Below are 25515 nucleotides of genomic sequence, written 5' to 3'. Positions count from 1 at the left end.
AGGTGGAAGAACACCGCGGGCGAGCCCTAGACGAGCTCGGTCCCAACGTTGTGGTCGGTCCCCGGGGCCCCTAGCGCCGGGAATGGATCGCGGGGATCCACCCCGAGCTTCCGGGCATGACGACGGCGGCGAACGGAGATGGGGACGCAGCGGACGCCGGCGAGGAGCTGCTGCCTTCCCTGTCTGTTCCTCCTACAGAAGCTACCTGGGGAGGAAGGGAGAGATGGAGATGATGATGGGAGAGGTGGCGGCGGCGGCTGAGGGGGGAAGAGGAACCCTAGGCAATTGGCACGGACGCCAACGCGTTTTAAAGGGGGGGGGTCCTTGACGTTGTTGCTCACGGCGTCAACTTCCTCTCTCTCTCGGCCTGACGGAAAGGTGCGCACGGGGGGGTGTGTAGACGCCGTCAGGAAGAAGGGAGAAAAGAGTGATGTCGTGCGTGGGCTTGGCGCTGGGAGAAGGAGATGGGCCTGCCATGGTGGGAGGGAGCCCACAGGGCGACAACTATAAGAAAGGCCCCAGTGGCCTTTCCCAAAAAAAGAAAAACCAAGAAGGAAAAGAAATAAAACAAACAATCTGGTGGGAATAAACTTAAAAGGAAAATGTAACATCCCAAAATTATAAATTTTGGAATGTTAATATAATTATTAGTTTGTTTGTTTGTTTCCTTGAGTGATTGAAACTTGTGTGAAATTTGAAACTTTTCAGAAACTTTTGAATGAGAGGGAATAAAATGACTTTCCCCATCTCCGGTGAATTTAAATTCAATCATTTAAAAGCAAAGAGAGAAGATGACATGACTTCTTCAACTATGAATAATTTGAACGGAGATGTTTGCATTTGAATTCTTTTGCATTTCCATTCGTTTTCTTCGCGCAAGAAAATGCCGGGAAATACATTCTAGAGAGGAGGAACATGACCCTCGAACCCACGGGCATTTTGAAAGTTATTTGAACCCTCAAACTTAGAGGGTCATTTGAAAATTATTTGCAAAATAAAATATAGCATTTTGGGGAATTTATGAAAAAAAACATTTTTTTCATAGTTTTTATTTTTGCTTTGGAAAAATGTTGTTCGAGTAGAGGATATTTTTCTGATTTTTTTGGTATATAATACCCCATATTAAATATTTTATTTGTGTCCCTTTTATTCACTTTTATTTTTCTGTTTCGGAAAAAGATTAACTAAACGCCTGGGCGCTTAATAACTTTGGGCCGAATCCCCATAGCCCGGGATCCCGAATCCCCTACGAATCGGGCGGCCGCTCCCCCTGCGCCCCTCTCTCCCTCGCTGCCACAAGGGCCCCACCGCCCGACCTCCCCCACCCTCAGTCACCTCTCTCCTCTCCCTTCCTTCTCTCCCTCACGGCCGAGTCCGCCGTGGCCGGACCTTCCCCCGGAGCCCGCGATCCCCGGGATCTCCCTCTCCCCTTCCCCTCGGCCCCCTCCTCTCCCCTATAAAGTCTCCCCCTCGCCACCGCTCCCGTGTTCCCTCGCCACCCTCGCCGCCACCCCTACACCCGAGCTCGCCGGAGCAACTCCAGGGAACTTCCCCGCTCCGCCCCGGCCAGCACCTCGCCTCCCCACACCACCCGAGAACCCCGACAGCCTCGCCGCCACCCCGCAATCCATTTCCCTCGCCACCCTTGCCGCCCCCACGCCACCGCCTCCCCCTCGCCGGAGCCTAGGCCGCCACCAGGAGCTCCAAGGGCTCGACCTCCCTCGCCCCGAGCACCTCTCCGCCACCACCGAACGAAGGAGGAGGAGCCCCGCACCTCCCTGGTCCTTCGGACAACGCCGGCGATCGCCGGAGAGCCGCCCCGACTCCACCCTCGCCTCTGCTCGCCGGAGAAGCTTCTGCCTCGGTGAGCCAGCCCCTGTGAACTCCATCCCCTCCTTTTAGCCGTTGGATCTAGATCCTACGTGCACGATTAGAAGTAGGATAACCCTTCGGTTTTTAAACAAAAACCGAACGGTTTTATTCACTTATTATTTAGCCAGAGAGTTTTTGTTTGAATTGCGGCCGTCCGCTAGTTAGTCACCGCAGCGCACACCCCCTGACCAATCAGGGATTGCCACGTGTCTGTTAGCATTTGTCTTCTTTTTCTGTTTAATTCCCAAAACAGAAACGTTTCAATCTTGTTTAGCCCACAACTTTTGATACATAAGACCACTAGAGCTGATTCTTTTTCCAGTAGCTCACAAATTTCCTGTAGTTTTTAAAAACATATAATTTGTCTATGTTTGAAATTTGCAAATATAAGTTAGATCAGATTTAGTTTAAACATTGTTTTGCTTATTCCAGGATTTTAAAAATAGCTTTTAATTTGATTCCTTTTGGTACTGATCACTAGTGATCTTATTAATCAGTGGTAAAAATTTCAGATTTGTTTGAGAATTTTAGCTTACTGTTTCGTATGAAACAATTTCTGTTTCACCTCTTTTAGGAATTCGGCTAATTCCTTTTCTACTTCTGTTTTAAAATATTTTATTTTATATTTCAGAAATATTATGTTATGTTTCTGTTGGATAAACAGTAGTTTTGCAACAAGTTTTTATTTTATTTTTATTTGTTTTCATGAAATCAATTCTAGTTCCTTAGTAACTTGCAATTGGTTTCACCACTGTTTCAAATCCCGTTTGGGAATACTTTCAAAAGGTTTTGTGAAAAATACTCTATTTTATATTAGTTCTCTGTTATTTAATGTTTTATTTTCAGTTAGAACAAAAAAAACTATTTAGTGTTTGATGTAGTAGAAGACTCCCTAGTCTTATTTGAAGTTTCCTTCGGATTCTTATTCGCTCTCTCTTTTGTTTTGATTGCTAGAATGATTGCTAGTATGAGTGCTTATGTGAATGATATGTTTGTTATATAGATTTCATCGGAGAGTGACGAGTAGTCTATCAAGTTATTTCTCGAGAAATTCTTCTTCGTCAACATCACCATGCAAGTCACTTTGATCATACTATCACCCATGTTTTATGCATCGTAGTTCTACCATCCTATGCCCAATTTCATGCTGAGTAGGTACTTGGAAATTCTAGTATAGATTGTAGTATCATGTGGTAGGCACACAACAACCCCGATACTTGGCCCCGGGACAACAAATTTGATATTGCTATGCTTGAGTAGACGGGATTTCGGTTGAGCGCATAACACGAGTGATGCGAGGTTGATTAAATAATCAAAACCGGTTAAGACAAGATTTTCAAGACCTTCGATGCAATGCAACTCTGGGTGAAGGACGGTTGATCGGCTCCCTGGAGAACCCAGTGGATGACCCGGGATGCTGGAGAGGCCATGACATCCTGCGGAAAGCTTCACCCAGGCTCAAAGAGACGGACGGATATTTTCAAGACCCAAGGCTTACCTGCACAGCCACAAGTCATTATGGGCTCTGGCTTGGTTGGACAACGCGGCGACTCTGGACAGGCGGTGCTAGCAGATGTAGATGAACGGTAGGAATGGATGGGCACCGACAGGGATTCACAGGGACCCATTGAAAGACCATGTTTTGATCATCCGGTCTTCAAACACCCTCAAGTGCGAGGACATACTCGGAGGCGATCAAATCTTGTGGGGAACATGTGCAAAACTCTGCAGAGTACTCAAACCTAATCGATTAGCCGTGTCCACGGTCATGGACAACTTGAGCCAAAGGAACTGAAGTTATCTGGATTTCTCAACACCATTAAATATATTTGATGAGGGTATTATTGATAACCTTGGTATGAGAACTGGTTGGCGGAACCATCTCATTAACAACCAACAGCGTAGTAATATTTTTCTTTTAGCCCCTCTTGTTGTAGGAGAAAATTTGCTTTACGCTAAACCTTACAACACCACTTGCCATATATGCATGTAGAGATAGATGATTATATTCTCCCCCTCTCATATGTGACTTGCCGGCATATTCAATACGCTGACCTACACGGCTGCAACGTCTTATGTTGCAGATATTTTTCTTCGACGAGTAAGAGTACGATTCAGGGTTACGGTCTACACTCAACTTGCCGTTGGTGTTTATTGGGACTCCACTCCCTTGACTGCATCCGCTGAAATATTTAAGGTATACATCAGTTTTACGCTATTTACATGTGATTGCACTTTGATATATACATTGATGTACTGTGTGTGACAGCATACTGATCCAGGGATGGCACAGATACACAGAGGCTTGACTCGTTTTGAGTCGGGTCGCTACAGAGATTGTATCAGAGCACATGTTGACTGTAGGACATGACCCTAGAAACTGGAAATTTCTTAGGAAAGGATCTCTCAAAAAAATTATTTTCAACAACACCTTTTACTTCTCATCTCTTCTGATTTCATCGAATGTTCCCTCTCACCTCAAATAGTTAGATAATGCCCTTTCCCCTTTGACCTCATGAAGAATCAACGGAGTTCTACTTCAAAATAAAGAGGATTTCACCACGCGTTTGAAGAATTGAAGCTACACCAACAGAAGACTCTCAAGACCCGAAGAGCTCAAAGACCCTGAAGTGTTCGAATAATTATATGACCATTAGAAGTCCAAACCCATGTTATATACCCACGATAGTTACGATGATTTGTGAGCCGTCATTGGTGTGTGTTTTCTGATGGCCACAACTAAAACCTATTCTCAAAAATATTGTTTGTATTGTGTGTATCTCCCTCCCTCTCTTACCCGTCTCATCCCCAAAACCTCAACCCTGCCAGATGGAGTATGAAGCTGGACTTGTAGTCTCTGGACCAATGACCCAGCTGGAGGCTGAAATATGGATTCAGAACATGGAGAACCACTTCGGGAGCAACTTGATCTCAAGGAAGTATGAAGTGGAACACGCTCTTCAGTACTTTACACAAAGTGCTGCAATCTGGTGGAAAATGCATCATGCCATACAAGGATTTAGTGGAGCAGAAACCTAGGACGAATTCAAGAAGACTCTGTTAAGATCCCGTCTTATTCAGAAGTGCTATGATAATCCGAAGAAGAAGACTTGTGCATGCAAGATCTGTGGAGAAATACGACACACCCAGGAGGAACACAAGGATGGATGCACTCATTGTGAAGAAAATCACCCACCTGAGAAATGCCCAAGTAGTCAGGTGACTTGTTTCCTTTGTGAAGGAACCACCCACTACCCAGCTCAGTGTCACATTTACCCCAAGGTGCAACAAGTTGTCAAGCAGCAGAAAGATGCAGTGAAGGAAACCCTCAAGAAGAAGATTCTAGAAGAACCGGTGATGAACGAACATATTGAAGACCCTCATGGACAAGGTCTGACCAGATTTTTCTCCAATGCATGCTACTCATGTCGAGAAGAAGGACATTATTCACAGGATTGCACAAAGAGAAGCCAAGAGTATCTGGGAAACTTCCCGACGGAAGAAGTGGAGTTTGATCCACTTGAAATAGAAGAACTGGCCAAAATAAAGGAGTCCGGAAAGAAGGCCCTCGGAAGAGCCAAATCTCTGCAGATATAGACCTGAGTCATGTCAGATGTTACAAGTGTATGGAATTTTGCCACCACAAATACATGTGCTCAGGAAGGAAGCCGGAAATCCAAGGAGCAAAAGCAAAAGTTAAGAAGCCTTGAGACTTGTCAGAACTCATTTGCTTTCGTTGCAAGGAAGCAGGACATTTTGCTAGCGATTGTCCGCAAAGGAAGAAAGCTAGAATGGAGTAGTTAAGTTTTGACCATGGCAATAAGTGTGATTCGAAGCACTCTTGTTTTTCATGAGATCATGGAGTGAAATTTTTGTAACAGAAGTCCCTGAGATTGTAATAACATCATGAATAAATGGAATTTATTGTCTCATGATTGCCTATGTTGAAACGGTATGCGTTGTTTCTCATCGAACAAAGATCTCTGAGGATATGAGAAAATATGGTCTATGCAGGCATGAGTATGTCTCATTTTAAGTGTGGTAGTAATCGGTAAACCCACAGGATCCATTGAGTAGGAGTGTACCATGATTACCAAGGAGACACATACATTCCTCTGAGTACCTATTTACTGACACCTGCAGATGACAACTCTCTACGAGTCATTCCTCAAGGGCCCAGAAACAATCATGACCCTGACCAGTGAGCATGATTACCCGAAAATCCTGAAGGACATGATGAAGCACATTCATCTTGAAGGAGATGCGGTCTACAAAGGCTACCCATTTGTGGAAAATGGAGTGGAACTTTGGTACATGGAAGTACACCTCCACCATGTGAAAGGAGTTTGTTCAAAGACTATGGGGCAATACTTTTTCATTTCACGTGTACCACGAGCAACCTTCTTTGATGCTGTTCGTGAAGCTGCCATGGAAGCCATACGTCAGATTGGAGAAATACTTGAAGCAAGACTCCGTCATACCCAGGAATACCTGAGTGAAGTACGTGCGGAGATGATGGAGATGAAGCTCATGACCACCATGATGAAGCAAAAGATTGATGATTTCAAGGAGCACCTCGGAAAGTTCCAGTGGAACTAAAGTACCTCCAAGAGAGGCAGATGAATAAACTTGGCAGAAATGCTCGACCATACCAAACCATGTGGATGGCAGCATTTGTAATAGAGTACTTTTGAATTGGAGTTTTTGATAAGAAATTAAGGATGTAATAAAGGATTGATTATGAAATGCATATGATTTATGGAAGAGCTATGATGGATCAGCAAACGTTTTCTTAGGAGCATACGAAAACCTGAGAGTTGTGAAGATACGATAGATGTTTTGTTCAGCTTGCAGAACCAATGGATTATCCGAACTTCGTTCGTGGACAAGAGAAATTCTACAACGCTTGTGAGGATGCCCAAGTGTTAGAATGCGAGATTCGTAAACCTTATACAGAGAAATGATTTGGGTGCGGAATGGATTGATCACCATGACGACTTACTCTTAACATTTATCTTGCTATTCGGAATGGTAAATCTGAGAGACTTACCCATAGTGAGAGACGACGTTCTTTGAAGCTTTTGTTTAAGCCTTAGAATGTTACTAGGAAAGCCCCATGTACATGGCACTTGTTGTCACGCGTAGGAATTTTTACGGTGAGAATAAAACCAAGACCCCTCTCTCTGCAGGATAACCACAAATGGTAGACCACCATGAGAACCATCGATATGTTGTTTAGAATTGACCACGAGACTGTCAGTTAAGAAGACCCAGTAACGGAAGAAGCTTATATCAACGGAAGAGCCCTCGTTTTTTATGGAGACGTTATGAATATAACGGAAGATATGAAGACTGTGAGGAGTCAGATGCCAAAAACCCCACAGGATTGTTAAAATCTTAAGGGACCAGTACCCCTCATTTTAAGTGTGTTAGCATCCCACTTTGCAAGAGATTGGATTGCTAGAAGACCCCCAAACCCTAACCTTTCTTTCTAGCCTCTTCGAATCTCGAGGACGAGATTCATTTTAAGTGTGGTAGTTTGTAACATCCCAAAATTATAAATTTTGGAATGTTAATATAATTATTAGTTTGTTTGTTTGTTTGCTTGAGTGATTGAAACTTGTGTGAAATTTGAAACTTTTCAGAAACTTTTGAATGAGAGGGAATAAAATGACTTTCCCCATCTCCGGTGAATTCAAATTCAATCTTTTAAAAGCAAAGAGAGAAGATGACATGACTTCTTCAACTATGAATAATTTGAACGGAGATGTTTGCATTTGAATTCTTTTGCATTTCCATTCGTTTTCTTCGCGCAAGAAAATGCCGGGAAATACATTCTAGAGAGGAGGAACATGACCCTCGAACCCACGGGCATTTTGAAAGTTATTCGAACCCTCAAACTGAGAGGGTCATTTGAAAATTATTTGCAAAAGAAAATATAGCATTTTGGGGTATTTCTGAAGAAAGAAAAACATTTTTTCAAAGTTTTTATTTTTGCTTTGGAAAAATGTTATTCGGGTAGAGGATATTTTTCTGATTTTTTTGGTATATAATACCCCATGTTAAAGATTTTATTTCTTTCCTTTTTATTCACTTTTATTTTTCTGTTTCAGAAAAAGATTAACTAGGAAAAAAAAATTTAAAGGAAAAACGCATGGGCGCTTAATAACTTTGGGCCGAATCCCCATAGCCCGAGATCCCGAATCCCCTACGAATCCGGCGGCCGCTCCCCCTGTGCCCCTCTCTCCCTCGCTGCCACAAGGGCCCCATCGCCCGACCTCCCCCACCCTCGGTCACCTCTCTCCTCTCCCTTCCTTCTCTCTCTCACGGCCGAGTCCGCCGTGGCCGGACCTTCCCCCGGAGCCCGCGATCCCCGGGATCTCCCTCTCCCCTTCCCCTCGGCCCCCTCCTCTGCCCTATAAAGTCTCCCCCTCGCCACCGCTCCCGTTTGCCCTCGCCACCCTCGCCGCCACCCCTACACCCGAGGTCGCCGGAGCAACTCCAGGGAACTTCCCCACTCCGCCCCGGCCAGCACCTCGCCTCCCCACACCACCCGAGAACCCCGGCAGCCTCGCCGCCACCCCCGCAATCCATTTCCCTCACCACCCTTGCCGCCCCCACGCCACCGCCTACCCCTCGCCGGAGCCTAGGCCGCCACCAGGAGCTCCAGGGGCTCGAGCTCCCTCGCCCCGAGCACCTCTCCGCCACCACCGGACGAAGGAGGAGGAGCCCCGCACCTCCCTGGTCCTTCGGACAACGCCGGCGATCGCCGGAGAGCCGCCCCGACTCCACCCTCGCCTCTGCTCGCCGGAGAAGCTTCTGCCTCGGTGAGCCAGCCCATGTGAACTCCATCCCCTCCTTTTAGCCGTTGGATCTAGATCCTACGTGCACGATTAGAAGTAGGATAACCCTTCGGTTTTTAAACAAAAACCGAACGGTTTTATTCACTTATTATTTAGCCAGAGAGTTTTTGTTTGAATTGCGGCCGTCCGCTAGTTAGTCACCGCAGCGCACACCCCCTGACCAATCAGGGATTGCCACGTGTCTGTTAGCATTTGTCTTCCTTTTCTGTTTAATTCCCAAAACAGAAAAGTTTCAATCTTGTTTAGCCCACGACTTTTCATCCATAAGACCAATAGAGCTGATTCGTTTTCCAGTAGCTCACAAATTTCCTTTAGTTTTTAAAAACATATAATTTGTCTATGTTTGAAATTTTCAAATATAAGTTAGATCAGATTTAGTTTAAACCTTGTTTTGCTTATTCCAGGAGTTTAAAATAGCTTTTAATTTGATTCCTTTTGGTACTGATTACTAGTGATCTTATTTATCAGTGGTGAAACTTTCATATTTGTTTGAGCATTTTAGCTCACTGTTTCTTATGAAACAATTTCTGTTTCACCTCTTTTAGGATTTCGGCTAATTCCTTTTCTACTTTTGTTTTAAAATATTATCTTTTATATTTCAGAAATATTATGTTATGTTTCTGTTAGATAAACAGTAGTTTTGCAACAAGTTTTTATTTTATTTTTATTTGTTTTCATGAAATCAATTCTAGTTCCTTAGTAACTTGCAATTGGTTTCACCACTGTTTCAAATCCCGTTTGGGAATACTTTCAAAAGGTATTGTGAAAAATACTCTATTTTATATTAGTTCTCTGTTATTTAATGTTTTATTTTCAGTTAGAACAAAAAAAACTATTTAGTGTTTGATGTAGTAGAAGACTCCCTAGTCTTATTTGAAGTTTCCTTCGGATTCTTATTCGCTCTCTCTTTTGTTTTGATTGCTAGAATGATTGCTAGTATGAGTGCTTATGTGAATGATATGTTTTTTATATAGATTTCATCGGAGAGTGACGAGTAGTCTATCAAGTTATTTCTCGAGAAATTCTTCTTCGTCAACATCACCAGGCAAGTCACTTTGATCATACTATCACCCATGTTTTATGCATCGTAGTTCTACCATCCCATGCCCAATTGCATGCTGAGTAGGTACTTGGAAATTCTAGTATAGATTGTAGTATCATGTGGTAGGCACACAACAACCCCGATACTTGGCCCCGGGACGACAAATTTCATATTGCTATGCTTGAGTAGACGGGATTTCGGTTGAGTGCATAACACGAGTGATGCGAGGTTGATTAAATAATCAAGACCGGTTAAGACAAGATTTTCAAGACCTTGGACGCAATGCAACTCTTGGTGAAGGACGGTTGATCGGCTCCCTGGAGAACCCAGTGGATGACCCGGGATGCTGGAGAGGCCATGACATCCTGCGGAAAGCTTCACCCAGGCTCAAAGAGACGGACGGATATTTTCAAGACCCAAGGCTTACCTGCACAGCCACAAGTCATTATGGGCTCTGGCTTGGTTGGGCAACGCGGCGACTCTGGACAGGCGGTGCTAGCAGATGTAGACGAACGGTAGGAATGGATGGGCACCGACAGGGATTCAGAGGGACCCATTGAAAGACCATGCTTTGATCATCCGGTCTTCAAACACCCTCAAGTGCGAGGACATATTCGGAGGCGATCAAATCTTGTGGGGAACGTGTGCAAAACTCTGTAGAGTACTCAAACCTAATCGATTAGCCGTGTCCACGGTCATGGACAACTTGAGCCAAAGGAACTGAAGTTATCTGGATTTCTCAACACCATTAAATATATTTGATGAGGGTATTATTGATAACCTGGGTATGAGAACTGGTTGGCGGAACCATCTCATTAACAACCAACAGCGTAGTAATATTTTGCTTTTAGCCCCTCTTATTGTAGGAGAAAATTTGCTTTACGCTAAAACTTACAACACCACCTGCCATATATGCATTTAGAGATAGATGATTATATTCTCCCCCTCTCATATGTGACTTGCCAGCATATTCAATATGCTGACCTACACGGCTGCAACGTCCTATGTTGCAGATATTTTTCTTCGACGAGTAAGAGTACGATTCAGGGTTACGGTCTACACTCAACTTGCCGTTGGTGTTTATTGGGACTCCACTCCCTTGACTGCATCCGCTGAAATATTTGAGGTATATATCAGTTTTATGCTATTTACATGTGATTGCACTTCGATATATACATTGATCTATTGTGTGTGCCAGCATACTGATCCAGGGATGGCACAGATACACAGAGGCTTGACTCGTTTTGAGTCGGGTCGCTATAGAAAAATCCCCTGGTCATAGAAAAATATGACCTAAATAAAAAAAATAAGAACAAGATTTTTAGAGTAAGCAAATATTTTACAAAACAGCATTAGGTTTGCTGTTTTGTGTTATTGCCACCTCTATAAGTCACTCTTAAAATCACCATGCTAGCATAACTACACACTCACCTTAATCCCTAAACAAAAGACATTTTAAAAGCAGGGATAACAAGGTGGGATTTTGATCTTGAGAAAGCAAAGAGAAAAAGGGTTTGCAAGTTAAAAGAGGGTGTTGAAACAAAATATGGCAAACACCACTACTCTTAGTACTCCAACACATGACATCAAAGCAGCACCTCATCACATATATAAGGTCACATGCATCACAAGGTATCTAACCACAAGATCACCACCTACATCATTACTAACACCACAAGAAATCATAGTGCATCAACACAAGAAAAGGGCATGCAATGATATGCTATGAATGCATGCATGAGAAGGAAATAGCAAGGAACACACATGAAATCATGGTACCAACTTAACATCATAATCTCTGACAATGTGGTCCCACATGAAGTAGGTCCAAAAAGGGTAGGTTATACACTTGGGGCATTACAAACTCTCCCACACTTCAAAGAAGATCTCGACCTCGAGATCTAAGACTGAAAGAAATCGGAAAATTCGGAACGGAGGTGATCCTCGCGTTCCCACGTAGCCTCTTTATCGGAATGGTGTGACCACTGCACTTTGAGAAACTTGACAGTCTTGTTACGGGTCTTGCGCTCAGTCGCCTCGAGAACCGCTACTGGATGCTCACGATAAGAAAGGTCAGGCTGAAGATCGATATCTTGAAGATGCACAGTGCGCTCACGGGTCTTGAAACACCTCCGAAGCTGAGAAACATGGAACACATCATGGACATTTGCAAAGGTTGACGGAAGCTCGAGTTGCGAGGTCGCCCCTCTTGCCAACCACTCTGAACGGACCAACGAAACGAGGCGCAAGCTTGCCTTTGATGCCAAAACGCTGCATACCCTTCATAGGCGACACCTTGAGATAGACAAAATCATCAAGCTCATACGACATGTCACGGTGCTTGCTGTCGTAATAGCTCTTCTGACGGGACTGAGCTGCTCTGAGGTTGTCGCGAATGATCCGACATATCTCCTCAGCTTCTTCTATCATATCATTGCCAAGGATCTGACGCTCACCTGTCTGGGACTAGTTGAGCGAAGTACGGCACTTCCTGCCATAGAGAATTTCAAACGGAGCCTTGACAGAACTAGCTTGATAACTTTGTTATACGAGAACTCCGCGAAAGGCAGACAATATTCCCACTTCATGCCGAAAGAGATAACACAGGCTCTCAACATGTCCTCAAGAACTTGATTCACTCTCTCCACTTGACCACTAGTCTGAGGATGGAACGCTGTGCTGAAGCGGATCTTCGTGCCCATAGCAGACTGAAAGGAGTCCCAGAACTTGGAAGTGAAGATACTTCCGCGATCTGACGAGATCATCATAGGTACACCGTGCAACGAGACAATCCTCGAGGTGTACAACTCTGCCACCTGAGCTGCTGAAATGGACTCCTTGACTGGAAGGAAATGCGCCACTTTACTCAATTTGTCGATGACGACGAAGATAGCATCATTGCCTTTCTTGGACTTCGGAAACCCTGTGACGAAGTCCATCTCAATGTGATCGAACTTCCACTCGGGAATCGGCAAAGGCTGCAAGAGGCCCGCTGGTCTTTGATGTTCTGCTTTCACCCTTCGACATACATCACACTCATTTACGACTTGTGCAATTTCATGTTTCATACGGGTCCACCAGAAAGTCTGCTTCAAGTCATGGTACATTTTGGAACTTCCAGGATGAATAGAAAGCAGAGAGTTATGAGCTTCTTCCATGATCACCTTCCTGAGATCACCTTTCGGGACGACAAGGCGGTCCTCGAAAAACAAAGTGTCCCTGGCATCAACAGTGAAACACTTATACTTGGGAAGACTCTTTCCCACGCCAATCTTGACCTTCTTCACCATAGCGTCAAGTAGCTGAGCTGCTCTGACCTGATCTTCCAAGGTAGGAGAAATCTAAAGGTTCGCAAGAAAGCCCTGAGGAACCAGCTGAAGGTTGAGCTTCCTGAAAGACTCAGAAAGACCCGGCTGGAAAGGTTGCAGAATCAGACTGTTGCAATATGCCTTCCTGCACAATGCATCTGCCACAACATTTGCCTTGCCTGGCGTGTACTCAACACTCGGATTAAAATCCTGGAGCATTTCCACCCAACGTGTTTGCCAAAGATTCAAGTTAGGCTGAGTGAAGATATACTTGAGGCTCTTGTGATCGGTGAAAACTTCAACCTTATGTTCCAACAAGAGATGTCTCCAAGTCATCAAGGCGTGCACAACAGCTGCTAGCTCGAGATCGTGCACATGATAGTTCTTCTCCGCGGGCTTCAGCTGCCTGGAGGTATAAGCAACCGCCTTCCTATCTTGCATCAAGACTGCACCGAAACCCTGGAGAGAAGCATCGCAAAAGACCTGGTATGGCTTGGAATCATCCGGAGGGGCCAATACCGAAGTGGAGGTAAGCTTCTCTTTGAGTGTATCGAAAGCCAGTTGACACTCTGGAGACCACACATACTTGACACCCTTCTGAAGAAGACTAGAGAGCGGCTTGGCGATTTTGGAGAAGTTCTCAACGAATCTTCTGTAATATCCGACAAGACCGAGAAAACTTCAAAGCTGCTTCACATTCTGCGGAGGTTCCCATTCAACAATGGCTTGAACCTTGGACAGGTCAACCTTAATGCCCTCGGCAGAGATAATATGCCCAAGATAAACCACTTCTTTCAGCCAGAACTCGCACTTGGAAAACATGGCATACAACGTGTATTCTCTCAGTTTATCAAGCACCAACCTGAGATGTTTCTCATGTTCTTCCTCATCCACAGAGAAGACCAGAATGTCATCGAGATAGAGCAAGACAAACTCATTCTTGAATGTCAAGAAAATATAGTTCATCAATCGGCAAAAAGTCGGAGGAGCATTAGCCAGACCAAAAGACATGACCGTATACTCATACGAGCCAAAACTAGTCCTGAATGCCGTCTTCGGAATGTCTTCCTCGCGAATGCGAATCTGATGATAGCCCATTCTGAGATCAAGCTTGGAGAATACTTTAGCACCTTTCAGCTGTTCGAACAACTCATTTATGTTTGGAAGTGGATATTTGTTCTTGATTGTCTTCTTGTTCAATGGGCGGTAATCGACACACAGCCGGTCCGAACCATCCTTCTTCTTGACAAACAGAACACCACATCCCCATGGAGACGAGCTTGGTCTGATCAAACCCAAACGCTCCTGCTCATCGAGTTGCTTCTTGAGTTCCTTCAACTCTTCTGGACCCAGCTTGTACGGCCGTTTGCACACTGGCTCTGTGCCTGGCTCAAGCTCAATGATGAACTCCACTTCACGGTGCGGAGGCATGCCTGGCAGCTCTTCAGGAAACACGTCTTGATATTCGCAGACTACTGGAACTTGCTCAATGGGAGTGATCTCACCCTTTTCATTCAAGGAGAACAAGCGGATTGTGTCATCGCGCGCCGCGGATATAATCACATCCTCCGAAGAGTGGGTAAGTTTCACTTCTTTAGCTTCACAATCAATTGATGCCTTGTTCATGGCCAACCAGTCCATACCAAGGATCAAATCAATGTCGGACTTGCCCAAGACAATAGGAGATGCGAGAAAAGCATAATTGCCCATTTTGACAGAAACATCTGGGACGAACAACTGAGAGCTCATCCGCATACCGGGAGACACAACTTGCAATGACTTGGGAAGGAACTCGGTCGCAAAATTATTACCAAATGCAAAGGGGTAAGACATGAAGGAATGCGAAGCACCAGAATCAAACAAGACTTTAGCAGGAATATCATTGACGGGGAGGTTACCCATGATCACGTCTGATGAATTTTCTGCCTCAGCTGCATTCACCATGTTGACTCGAGCTGATCTGGGGTTGAACTTCACGAGAGCGTTGCTTGGAGGCTTGCCTGGAGGAGGAGGCGGCAGACGGAGCAGAGAAGTGCATTTCTTGGCATAGTGACCCTTCTGCCCACATTTGTGACAAGTGACATCTGCTGGCTGCCGGAACTGAATCTGAGGAGGCCCTTGCTTCTGATGCTGGTATCTTTGCTGGAAGCCAGGGTTGGGTGGGTGGGAAGAACCACGTCCACCTGAGTGCTTCGGCTGCTGAGATTGCCGAGGAGGAGGAGGAGAAACCCAAAACCTCTGTTGCTTCTGAACCACCTGAGTCGAGGAAGAACTGGAATCTCTGAAACGTTTCTTGGAGTTCTCCACCCTGAGCAAGGCTGCCTCTGCTCTGAGAGCTAAGTTGTAGAACTTGTCGAACTCCTCAGGATCGTGCAAAGCAAGTGCTAAATGCAAATCCTCCTTTAAGCCACCCCTGAACTGATAGATCTTGCTCTTCTGATCCGGAACATCCTGCAGCGCGTAACGGGCCAGCTCGTGGAACTCAACATTGTACTTGTACACAGAATTGCTGCCCTGCTTCAAATGCCTGAACTTCTCATGCATCTCCTCAACAAAGCTGGAAGGAATGTAGTGGGACCTGAAGTCACGACAAAACTCGTCCCAAGACATCACCCTGCCACCTCTGGAGTCCTTAAGCTGCTGCCACCAAATAGAAGCCTGCCCCTTCAACTGAAAGTTGCAAACTTGACATAGTCCTCCGGACGCACATTGCTACACTCGAAATGCTTGTTCATATCACGGATCCAATCTTCCGCATCAAACGGCTGGTCGCAAGAAGTGAACGTCTTAGGCTGGTTTGACAGGAACTGACTCAGACTGGCAAAATGATTGCCACCCTGCTGGAAATTGCCCTGCTGATGATTGGCTCTCTCCTGGATCAACTGCAACAGCATCTGAGTGTTCGCATTAGTAGCTGCCATCATCGCCTGCCAGGCCTCTGCAGGAGGAGGCGGCGGCGGCGGCGGGGGAGGAGGTGGAGGCGGCATATCCTCACGCGCTGCGGTCTGACGAGTTGGTGGAGCCATCCTGAAGACGGACAGCATATTAGTCCACAGAATAATTGAAGATATTGCTGAATCAAAAGACAGAATATCTGAATAGAATTTAGCATTGCACTCGAACAACATAGCAAGAGTGCATCCTCAAAGTAACAGACGACAAAATTTCGATAAGGGCCACTGCAAACAAGTGTGAGTAGAACTGCTCGGAACAAACATAAGACCGAGATTTCCCAAACCTCAATCAAGCGTCTGTAGGAAGATAGTCCTATAAGATACTACTAGATATCCCACCTATGAATTCCCGAAATAACTGGTCATGCAATCAGGTACACGGATACAAGGAGTATTTCACACAACTCCTAAACTAACCCGTCACTTGTATCACATCCTTCAACACACAACCAGCATCTCGGACCTTCATCTACAACAGATCCTCGTGATCACAACGATACAAAGTGTGGTAGTACCCCCGAACAATCTACACCAGTACTGGGGACATCGGGGTTATTTCACCACTACCCGTATTGAAGCAATAACGAACACCCTCCGTTCTTAGATACTCAGAAATCTAAATGATGGCGATGTGCGCGATAATCCTTGGAGCTCAACTCCCCTGATACTTAGAGCAGATAGGAGGCACCAGGACATGATTCCGTCACATCAAAATCATATAGATTTCACAAATACCCGCGTGATCCTAAAAAAAATTTGAGCGAGAAAAGGAGTAGAGTTAAAGACATCCTAAGACGGAAACCTCACCAGAGCAAAGAAGAGGAGAAAAATAAATCCTACTCTCCGATATAGCTACTACCCAAAACATTTTCTAGACTCGACTCGGCCAAATACGATCACACAAAGGCTCCTATGGTCGTAAGGCTCTGATTACCAACTTGTAAAGACCAAGATGCGGTCCTTTCCGATCTGGGGGTCGAGGCCCCCGAATAGGAAAGAAGCGCATCTAAGCGTTTCGCAAGCAAGTAACATAGCACTATAATAATAAAATTAGACAATTCGGGATTCAACTATCTTCTTATTAAACTCAGAGTACAACACAGATACAATCAAGGTAGTTTCGATACGGACTACAAAACATGGAAAATGCTATGCTACCCTGCTGCAGGCCCACGATCACGACCACGCCTCAGTCCTCTGGATAGTTCACGTAGAGGCGGTCTGTCTCCTCGTCGTACTGCCACACCAGCTGGGTGACGTCAGAATCATCTGTCTCTGGGGTACCTGTACCTGCTGGGAGTTTCGGAGGAATCCGTGAGCCACGGGGACTCAGCAATCTAAGACCTTGGTGCCAGGACTAGTCATGTTATTGGGTAAGGTAGGGATGAAGTGTATCAGGCTGCAGCAACCTATGCTTGATCAAGTGGCTAACTTACGCAAAATAGAAGTAAAGGTGGTCTACACTAGCGGTCGTATTTACTTGATCACTAGGTGATCCTGAACACCTACCTACGGCATTCATAACCCCACCGTGTTCCCGATCGAAGAGAGATCTTCATAGGGACAGTCACGGTTACGCACACAGTTGGCAGTTTTATTTATTTATGTTTAAGTTCTCTAATACCGGATGTTAACAAAATATTCCAAGTTGCCACATAACCGCGGGCACGGCTTTCCGAAAGATTAAACCCTGCAGGGGTGCTCCAACTAGTCCATCACAAACGAACACAGGCCGCAAAGGCATCCTCTATCGCGAATCTCGTGATCTCGTCGGATTCCTTAGAGGAAAACCTCAACTCTGGGGGAACCCAAAGCTTCACTGGGATTCCTATACGCAAGATATACCGCTAAGGTAAGACAAGGCTAGCAGGACCTCCCGACGTGTCGACGACCCTGATAAGAGCCGCGTATCTCAGTCTCAGGACACACCGGATGAGCACAACGTACAGTGGCCTGATAGACATCTCCCGAGTTGCCCCGGGTTGGCCCCGCACACGACTCTAGTTTGGACCAACACTCATGAGGAGCACTGGCCCGGGTTGTTGATTAGAATCCTCGGGGTAGCTATTCCCTATGCAGTTTATTATTAAGTGATTAGCAAATTAACACCAATGTTGGGTCCTGCCGGACAAGCCTTAGCACTACGCGATTTATCAAGGGGGTCCCCATAACAACCCCGAACGTTTTAGGAGCGATCATTATGGAATCAAACACCGGTAACCGGTAACTAAGGCGGCAATAACGGAACAAAGCACCCGGCAAAAGGCTAGGCCTCCCGTTATTTACCAAGTATATAGGTGCATTAAATAAATAACAGAATTTAAGATAATGATATCAAGCTCATGTTATCACATGAGGCAAAGCACCTGCAACTAACAAAGCTAACATTAGTAGCTGAGCAAGCCTACTTAGCCATACAAGTTTGCTAGGAAGGAGTACGGTGTTTGGGCTCATGGCATATGAAGAGGCAATTTAATTTCAGTGGTAGGCAGTGAGCAATATGACATGGAAACGAAACTAACATAACAAGTCTAGAGATGGAATGAAGGTCATATCATCTTGCCTGTGATATCCTCAGCTTGGAATGGTTCTGGTTCGTCCTACGCGTACTCTCGGGACTCCACGTATTCGTTCTCCGATCCCGGGGCTACCCAACATAAGAATAACATCCAATGAACAGCAGCACCACAAGATGCAACAATCACATGATGCATGAGATGAAATTTGAACATGCACCACTATTCTATCACTAGCACAAGCAAAATAAACTACTGCCAGTTTCTGGACAGAACTGAACACTAATCTATTTTGACATGCATGAGAATGACATGAACAGATGCGGCTCGTGAAAACAGTGCAAAACCATATAAAGAACATTGCAAACGGAGCTACGGATCAACGGGAAACAACGAAACAAGATATGAAGCTCTACGTGAAAGATTCAACACCACACTCACAATTGGCACAAATCCGGTATTCCCAGGTTGCCAAGACATGTAACAACCCAACATGAATGAATTGGATCAAGGTAGAACACCACAACATCAATTAAGCACATAGTGTGATCAAAATGACAAAACTACATAATCTGCCATAATCTGCATCTTAGCTCTTTGGGAGCTGCATGCAACATAGCTACAGGTCTTCAAACATGACAAATAATATATGTGGCTGTTTCCAACCAAGAACACTACAAGCACCAGCAAGAATCACAGCAAAAGGAATTAAACTCTAGAAGATACAAGGCCAGAAACTTTCCCAAAACCATCAGATCTCAGGGACTTGGTGAAAATTCCTGCACCTGAGTTTCTGTCTCTGTTCTGAAGCTTTTTGACAGCAATCAAAACACAACCTACTAGACTCCAAATGACTTGAAATTTGACAGGGAGTTTCACAAACACATCAGGTTCAAAATCCTAGCACGGATCTAAGGCCAGTTCTCAACAGAATGACCAGCACATCCTCATCTACAGGGGAAGAAAATGTTACCAGAATCCCAGACTTGGTGAAATTTCAGAGTTCACTAATCTGGAATTTTTCAGCCACATGCCCACTTTGTCTAGGCATAGTTTGCACACCCATTACACCAAGTGATAATTTACACCACTATAGTGTAGAGCAAAACCCCTACTTCTATCACACAAAAACTCATGCCCTTGGGCTCCACCTATTCCATGGAATCAAGGCTCAAACTTGCAACAAAACTGAATATGCAACTCCATAAAACACCCTACTAAGACAACCACTACCAAGGTAGAGTTCATGTGCACAATGACAAAGTGACATGGGGGTTTGAACCCCATGTTTGTGTCATGCACATCAACAACACCAATACTACTCACTAAGTCACCCCCCACACACACAACACCATGCCCTCTCACATATGGACATGTGAAGGTGCATAGTTTTGCAAAGGTGGGAAGGTCCACACACACATATATCACTTCTCACAAGAACACAGACATGCACACATCATATGGCACTAAGTCAAATAAGCACAAAATCATGCCTATCCACAAACACCACATTACAAGGGACATGAGCCCAAGCCCATGAGTTGAGATGCACAACACCCATGCACCACAATCCCCTCATGTAGGTGTGCCCACACACACACCACCTTCAAATGCACTCATATAACCACTACACCTAGTGCAAACACCCACACAATTCTAACACCCACATCCATATATATCCTACACTTGCAGCAACAAGGGCACCATAAAAACAAGATGAAAAACAAACATCTCATCTATTGATCTCCTCCTGTAATATTATATCTAGCAGCTCACTCTTCACTGCAAGGGGGAAAAATAGCACAGGAAGAAAAAAAAAGACAGGCCTGGGAGGGGGTCGAACCCAGGCCCTCTCAGCAACCTATATCAGGGGGAAACCACTCTACTATTGATCTTGCTTCGACGGAGAAGAAGCAATTCGCAGGCTTTACCCTCTGCAGCTGCTAGCACCATAGGCCGAAAATAACAACACAAAAAGGGGGGGAAAGGTGCCCTACAGGGGATTCGATCCTTGCACCTCTCACTTACAGTCACAAGTGCCAACCACTGCGCTACAGAAAGACAACTGACACACGGGGGAAACTGAAACACGTAAGCTACCACTACGCCCCGCTCGGCTCTGCAACCCGATACTCGGTCGACTACAGCGGCGCCCGCCGGCGCTAGGCTCCTCTAGTGCCGCTACCGCACAGCCACGAGACCCTGCCGATTTGCCCACACACACACACTTACGGAGGGGAGGCCCTGTGCCACGAGGACCCCGAGCACAGCGACAGGAGTGCCTACACCTGTGCCTGGCCGTTCTCTTCTCTGACAGAGACACACAACATCTTCTCGGCCGGAACTAGACGAGGGGGAAGGGAGGAAGAAGAACGGCTCACCTCGGGGGAAGAAGGAGTAGCCGCTCGGAGGAGGAGGAGGCGCTGGAGGGAAGAAGAACCGACGTCGAACGAGACGAAGCTTGCTGTCGAACCGAAGGAAAGGTGGAAGAACACCGCGGGCGAGCCCTAGACGAGCTCGGTCCCGACGTTGTGGTCGGTCCCCGGGGCCCCTAGCGCTGGGAATGGATCGCGGGGATCCACCCCGATCTTTCGGCCATGACGACGGCGGCGAACGGAGATGGGGACGCAGCGGACGCCGGCGAGGAGCTGCTGCCTTCCCTGTCTGTTCCTCCTACAGAAGCTACCTGGGGAGGAAGGGAGAGATGGAGATGGGGATGGGAGAGGTGGCGGCGGCGGCTGAGAGGGGAAGAGGAACCCTAGGAAATTGGCACGGACGCCAACGCGTTTTAAAGGGGGGGGGTCCTCGACGTTGCTGCTCACGGCATCAACTTCCTCTCTCTCTCGGCCTGACGGAAAGTGCGCAGGGGGGGTGTGTAGACGCCGTCAGGAAGAAGGGAGAACAAAGGTATGCCGCGCGTGGGCTTGGCGCTGGGAGAAGGAGATGGGCCTGCCATGATGGGAGGGAGCCCACAGGGCGACAACTATAAGAAAGGCCCAGTGGCCTTTCCCAAAAAAGAAAAACCCAAGAAGGAAAAGAAATAAAACAAACAATCTGGTGGGAATAAACTTAAAAGGAAAAATCCCCTGGTCATAGAAAAATATGACCTAAATAAAAATAAGAACAAGATTTTTAGAGTAAGCAAATATTTTACAAAACAGCATTAGGTTTGCTGTTTTGTGTTATTGCCACCTGTATAAGTCACTCTTAAAATCACCATGCTAGCATAACTACACACTCACCTTAATCCCTAAACAAAAGACATTTTAAAAGCAGGGATAACAAGGTGGGATTTTGATCTTGAGAAAGCAGAGAGAAAAAGGGTTTGCAAGTTAAAAGAGGGTGTTGAAAAAAAAATATGGCAAACACCACTACTCTTAGTACTCCAACACATGACATCAAAGCAGCACCTCACCACATATATAAGGTCACATGCATCACAAGGTATCTAACCACAAGATCACCACCTACATCATTACTAACACCACAAGAAATCATAGTGCATCAACACAAGAAAAGGGCATGCAATGATATGCTATGAATCCATGCATGAGAAGGAAATAGCAAGGAACACACATGAAATCATGGTACCAACTTAACATCATAATCTCTGACAATGTGGTCCCACATGAAGTAGGTCCAAAAAGGGTAGGTTCTACGCTTGGGGCATTACAAAGAAGCCCTCCGTGTCCGAATCCCCTCTCCGACAGGGCACCAGAACGGTCCCCGGATGGGATCTTGCAGAGACAGAAGCTTGCGGCGGCGGAAAAGTATTTTCGTGGCTCTCTCTAGTGGTTTTGGATTTTTCGAGAATTTATAGACGAAAGAAGTAGGGCAAAGGATCCACTGGGGGCCCACAAGCCTGCTAGGCGCCCCCCCCCCAGGCCGCGGCTAGGGGGCTTGTGACCTCCCCCGGGGTCCTTTACCTTGGTTCTCAAGGCCCCTGCGTATCTTCTGTTATGGAAAAAATCGTTCCGCAGGTTTTATTCCGTTTGGACTCCGTTTAATATTCTTCTCTGAAAAAGGTCAAAAACACGGAAAAAACAGAAACTGGCACTTGGCACTGAGTTAATAGGTTAGTCCCAAAAAAGATATAAAATAGCATAATCATGCATACAAAACATCCAAAGTTGACAAGATAATAGCATGGAACCATCAAAAATTATAGATACGTTGGAGACGTATCAAGCATCCCCAAGCTTAACTCCTGCTCGTCCTCGAGTAGGAAAGTGATAAAGACTGTTTGATGTGGAATGCTACCTAACATATTTGTCGTTTGTAACTTATTTCTTGTGGCATGAATGTTTAGATCCGTAAGATTCAAAACAATAGTTTACTATTGACATGAAAACAATAATACTTCAAGCATACTAGCAAAGTAATCATGAACTTTTGAAATAACAAGGCCAAATAAAGTTATCCCTACAAAATCATATAGTCTGGCTATGCTCCATCATCCCCACACAACGAATTTAAATCATGCACAACCCCGGTATTGGCCAAGTAATTGTTTTCGCACTCTTACTTTCTCAAACTTTTTCAACTCCCACGCAATACATGAGCGTAAGCCATGGATATAACACTATAGGCGGAATAGAGTGTGGTGGAGGTGGTAAGGCAAAAAGGAGGAGATGGTCACATCGACTCGGCGTATCAAAGGGCTATGGACATGACCATCAATAGATATCAATGTGAATGAGTAGGGATTACCATGCAACGGATGCACTTAGAGCTATAAGTGTGTGAAAGCTCAAAAGGAGAACTAGTGGGTGTGCACCCAACTTGCTTGCTCACAAATACCTAGGGCAATTTTGAGGAACCCCATCATTGGAATATACAAGACAAGTTATATAATGAAGATTCCCACTAGTATATGGAAGTGTCAAAACAAGAGACTCTCTATCATGAAGAACATGGTGCTATTTTGAAGCACAAGTGTGGAAAAAGATAGTAGCATTATCCCTTCTCTCCTTTTCTCTCTTTTTTTTGGGCTCTTTGGCCTCTTTTCATTTTTTGTTTTTTGGTGGGCATTGATACGTCCATTCTGCATCATGTTTTTATGTTGATATTTATCGCTTTATGGGCTGTTATTACACTTCACGGTACAATACTTATGCCGTTTCTCTCTTATTTTACAAGGTTTACATGAAGAGGGAGAATGCCGAAAGCTGGAATTCTGGTCTGAAAAGGGAGAAAGTTTGAGATACCTATTGTGCGCAACTCCAAAAGCCGTGAAAATAAATGACGAATTATTTTGGAATTTATAAAAAATACTGGGCGGAAGAAGTACCAGAGGGGAGCCACCAAGAGGCCACAAGCCTGCTAGGCGTAGCCTACCCCCCTAGCCGCGCCTAGGGGGCTTGTGGGCTCCATGTTGGCCCTTTGGCTCCCCTCTTTTGCTATAGGGAGGGTTTGGATCTAGAAAAAATAAGAAGGAGGCTTTCGGGAGGAATCGCCGCCGCCACGAGGTGGAACTTGAGCACAACCAATCTAGAGCTACAGCAGGGCCGTCCTGCCGGGGAAACTTCCCTCTCGGAGGGGGAAATCGTCGCCATCGTCATCACCAACACTCCTCTCATCGGAGGGGACTCATGATACGTCTCCAACGTATCTATAATTTTTTATGGTTTCATGCTATTATCTTGTCAAACTTTGGATGTTTTGCATGCCTTTTATATATTTTTTGGGACTAACTTATTAACTAAGTGCCAAGTGCCAATTCCTATTTTTTCCATTTTTTGACCCCTTTCACAGGAGATTTTGAAACAGAGTCCAAACGGAAGAAAATCCCCAAAAAGATTTTTTCCGTAACGGAAGAAGATTGGGAAGCTTGAGAGCCAAGGCAGGGGAGCCTCAGGGGCCCCACAAGCCCCCACCCCGCGGCCAGGGGGGAGGCCGCGGCCCACAGGCTTGTGGCCCCTTGAGCGCCCTCTGCCCTAGGGGTTGCGCATATATATTCCCTAAAAATCCCAAAAAATCAGGAGATCATCGAAAGTACTTTTCCACTGCCGCAAGCTTCTGTCTCCTCAAGATCCTATCTGGGGCACGTTCTGGTGCCATGCCGGAGGGGGGATTCGGATACGGAGGGCTTCTTCATGAACACCATGACCTCTCCGATGATGCCTGAGTAGTTCACCATAGACCTACGGGTCCATAGCTAGTAACTAGATGGCTTCTTCTGTCTCTTGGATCTTCAATACAAAGTTCTCCATGATCTTCATGGAGATCTATCCGATGTAATCTTATTTTGCGGTGTGTTTTTTGATATCCGATGAATTGTGTATTTATGATCAGATTATCTATGAATCTTATTTGAGTTTCTTCTGATCTCTCTTATGCATGATTTCACATCCTTGTAATTCTCTTCGAGTTGTGGGTTTTGTCTGGCCAACTAGATCTATGATTCTTGCAATGGGGGAAGTGCTTGGTTTTGGGTTCATACCATGCGGTGACCTCACCCAGTGACAGAAAGGGTAAAAAGATGGGGTTTTCATCATTGGTTTGAGATTATCCCTCTACATCATGTCATCTTGCTTAAGGCGTTACTCTGTTCGTCATGAACTCAATACACTAGATGCATGCTGGATAGCGGTCGATGTGTGGAGTAATAGTAGTAGATGCACACAGTATCGGTCTACTTGTCTCGGACGTGATGCCTATATGTATGATCATTGCCTTAGATATCGTCATGACTTTGCGCGGTTCTATCAATTGCTCGACAGTAATTTGTTCACCCACCGCGATATTTGCTATTTTGAGAGAAGCCTCTAGTGAACACTATGGCCCCCGGGTCTACTGCACACCATATTTTCAGCCTTACACTTTTTAATTCATTGCACTTTCCGCCTTCAGATCTCATTTTGCAAACAATCTTGAAGGGATTGACAACCCCTTTGAAGCGTTGGGTGCAAGCTTGTTTGTGTTTGCGCAGGTACTCTGGACTTGACGAGACCCTCCTTC

Source organism: Hordeum vulgare, chromosome 2H (assembly GCF_904849725.1).
Source record: "Hordeum vulgare subsp. vulgare chromosome 2H, MorexV3_pseudomolecules_assembly, whole genome shotgun sequence".
NCBI lineage: Eukaryota > Viridiplantae > Streptophyta > Magnoliopsida > Poales > Poaceae > Hordeum > Hordeum vulgare.
The sequence above is the reverse complement of the archived record's forward strand: the minus strand, read 5'-3'. Positions refer to the sequence as shown.